Source organism: Lontra canadensis, unplaced genomic scaffold (genome assembly GCF_010015895.1).
Source record: "Lontra canadensis isolate GAN:19392208 unplaced genomic scaffold, GSC_riverotter_1.0 scaffold3486, whole genome shotgun sequence".
In the NCBI taxonomy this organism is placed as follows: Eukaryota; Metazoa; Chordata; class Mammalia; order Carnivora; family Mustelidae; genus Lontra; species Lontra canadensis.
The window spans coordinates 1-3574 of NW_022634470.1; the positions used below are offsets into that span (position 1 = coordinate 1).

Below are 3574 nucleotides of genomic sequence, written 5' to 3' on the forward strand. Positions count from 1 at the left end.
CAAGGAATATTTGCAGATCTCTGTGCCAACATTTATGGAAGGACTTATACACTTTTCAGTTAAAGGTTATCAATCAAAGTGAAACAACTCTATACTTTTGGGTCAATGTTGGAGAACAACAGTTTTAAACTGTGGTCTGCATCAGAATCACCTGGGGTAAGATACAGATGTAGTGAAAAGAAGGGCCATCTGTACCCCAATGTTCATAGCAGCAATGGCCACAGTCGCCAAAGTGGAAAGAACCAAGATGCCCTTCAACGGATGAATGGATAAGGAAGATGTGGTCCATATACTCTATGGAGTATTATGCCTCCATCAGGAAGGATGACTTGGAACAGGACTGGAGGAAATTATGCTGAGTGAAATAAGTCAAGCAGAGTCAATTATCATATGGTTTCCCTTATTTGTGGAGCATAAGAAATAACATGGAGGGCATGGGGAGCTGGAGAGGAGACAGGAGTTGGGGGAAATTGGAGGGGGAGATGAACCATGAGAGACTGTGGACTCTGAGAAACAATCTGAGGGTTTTGGAGGGGAAAGGGGTGGGAGGCTGGGTTTAGCCTGGTGGTGGGTATTATGGAGGGCACACGTTGCATGGAGCACTGGGTATGGTGCATAAACAATGAATTTGGAACACTGAAATTTTTTTTTTAAAAAAGGCTAAAAAAAAGAAACACAAAAACTCTGAAACCCAAAAGAAAAAAAAAAAAGAACCTGGGGGTATTTGTGTAAGAAATGCAGATTCTGAGGCCACACACCAATGAAATAATTGGGATTGGAGCCCAGGAAGTGGCTCCTGTGATCTCCACTGCTGATTCTAAGGCTATCCAAACCTAAGAACCACTCTCTAATATTTTTAGATTGGGGATTCTTACAAAATGACAGAGAAGCCAAAACTCCTTTTAAACTTAGACTTCAATAGTAGTCTATGACCTTCTTAGGGACAGTGTGTCTTTCCTACTCTTACACGCTCAGCCTAGAGACTGGTGCTGAAATCAGAGCAGGTAAGGAAAAATCTTTTATTTCTTTGTACACATTTTACTTTCATAGCCGCCAAAAGGACTGTGTTTCATTTCCTCTAACTGACCCTGTCCACCAGTTATGTTGCCCTCGACAAATTACTATAGCAACATATATAAATATCTATCGTACATTTATACACACGTACATGCCTTCTAAAGCACTGTCAGGACACAGACTAGGCTTTCCCACAACTGGGGCTTCTCAGGTGCCACTTAAAAATGATCACCGGTTTGTCTTATAGGACTTTCAATGGGCTTGGGCTGACCCTGAGCCCGAGTTCCCCAGAGAGGAGTTAGGGTGATGAAAGGGAACGGCGTATTCAGAGTGAGGTGGCCACACTTCGGAGATCATAAAAGAAGGGGACTAGGAGGTGCTAGGCTAAGCAGGAGATGGCACATGGGAAGCCACCGCTTTCACCAGTAGCATTCGAATCACGCAGGTGCCTTGGTGTAGATGGATGTCCAGCTGATCGATGGCCAGGCTAAGCCGGCCCCAGGGAAGTGTGGATCTGGGAGTTGTGCTGGCTGAGCCCCACTGGCCCTCAGGGCACTGCTGTCACTCGTGGGATTTGGAACGGTCTGAGGAGCTCCTGTGTGGGGATCAGAGGTTCCATCTGTAGGAAGCAGGATCCTGTGTCCCCTGAGCTGAGCATCTGAGTGCAGTCGTTGGAGCGAGGACTGGCTGTGGCCGGTTCCCAGGCCAGTGAGGTACGCAGAAGCATGTCAGGAGCTCCTCTACAGACCAGTGCTGGGATGAGCAGTCCCTGGTGGGTGGTGTTCCTCAGCCACAGGAGAGGCTGTCTTCCCTTCTACCTCCTCCACCAGGAAGAGGATGGGACCCTCTGGCAGGTGTGGAGGACTGGGCTCCAGGTCTCCTCAGCAGATTGGGATCTGCACCAAAGGGGGACAGGCCCAATCTTCCTGCTGTTTGAAAGACCTCCAGTGGCTCCTTTTCTTCAGTGGCTCCTGGAAGGCAAGGGTCACAAGACTGGGGTGCACGGCAGCACCCTTAGAGACTTCACCTGGAGACAGAAATACGACAAGGTGAGAACCTAGTATCAGGTTCTGCTTGTGGCTCCCTGAGCTGCAGTGAGCACTGGGCAGGGCCTGAGCCTGGAGCTCAGCGAGAGCCTGTCAGAAGGATGAGCCCAGAGGAGGGGGTATGGATCTGTGGAGCCCCTCAAGCCACCAGGGAAGAGGGAAGTTTCCCCACCACCTTGGGCGGGTGACAGCCCTGCTCAGAGCCACTGCACATGAGGTGCTCAGATCTTCACAGGCCAGTCCACTCCCTAGTTCACTTGGAGCAAAACGATGGCTTCTGTGACCTCCCGGGAACCGAAGCACTTAGTATGAAACATGCCCATGAAGAAACAGCCTGTTGTAGGAAGGAGAGGACGTGGTGCAGGAAAGTCCCCTGTTCAGTTCATGTCCCTTAATGTACTTAATGTACTTAATGAGGAGAGGGAGGGGCCCCGTCAGCAGGGAGCTCCAACAGCCCCTAGTGCCACCTCTTACAGATGGATGGGCCAAGGCCACAGAGCCGGTTAGTGACAAGCCTGGGATTGGAACGCAGGCCTCAGGCCCTTTCCATTGGTCTCCGGAAAGTGCAGAGGAAACTTCCAAACATGGGGAAGCCAGTGGGTGTGTGGGGCTATTGGGTTACCTTTGCTGGGACAGGAATAAGGCTTTACAGAGGCCATCTTGTATGTGTTCTTCTAAAGAGGCTCAGGAAAGAAAGGAATCATCAGAGAAGAAAAAAAGGGAATTAGAAAAAAAAAAAAAAAAGGTTGAGGGGGAGGGTAAAGTCATGGCCCGACCCATTTTCACACCATGGGATCAATAATCTCTCAGGCTACATAAGGGACATTCCCAGGAAAAGGTCCAATTACTTATGGCAGAACTTTAATGTCCAGTGAAGGGTTTAGTTTCTTTCCCTATTCTTTCTTAAGGAATCTCCATGGCTAGCGTGGAGCCCAACACAGGGCTTGAGGCCACAACCCTGATATCAAGACCTGAGCCAAGATCAAGTCAGATGCTCAACTGCCCGAGCCACCCAGGTTCCCCTAAAGGTTTAGTTTCTGATTTACAAGCTATTTGGTACACTTCAGCTTACTTGCTAGGAATCGGGTTAGTATTTCAAGTAAATGTACAGAATACCTGCCATATACACAAAATGTTTCCCTTCAAGTTTCATTTTTATTTATTATCAAATTCTCTTTTAGGTCAAGAAGACCCAATGGTTGGTTTCCTTTGGAAAATGAAAGATCAAGATTGAATGGCTATTCTCTGCCAATAGAGTGTGCAACAGAATCAACCAATTTGATGGCATCTCGGGTTTATTTTTTCATGAAGTGAAAAGCGTTACAGGAAACACTAGAGCTGGCCCCAGAGCCCCTTTCCTAGAAGCTAATTCAGAGGCATACTCCCCATGTCCTCTGGTCTTGGGAATCAACTCACTTGCTTTCCTCGGACTCCTGACTTGGCCTAGAGGAGGGAAGAAGTGCAGTGAGGAGAGAAGAGGGTCACGATGTCACAGGGAGATGAGATGGCAG

General features: G+C 48.2%; 1 long non-coding RNA gene across 1 annotated transcript; it reads right to left on the reverse strand.

Annotated features, from left to right (window-relative positions):
* Positions 1-1693: 1693 nt before the first annotated feature.
* On the reverse strand, positions 1694-3539 carry LOC116863825. Its single transcript, XR_004381859.1, has 3 exons — positions 3480-3539; positions 2686-2737; positions 1694-2044 (listed from the first exon to the last, which is right to left on the reverse strand). It is a non-coding gene; the product is annotated as an uncharacterized LOC116863825 (long non-coding RNA).
* Positions 3540-3574: the final 35 nt, after the last annotated feature.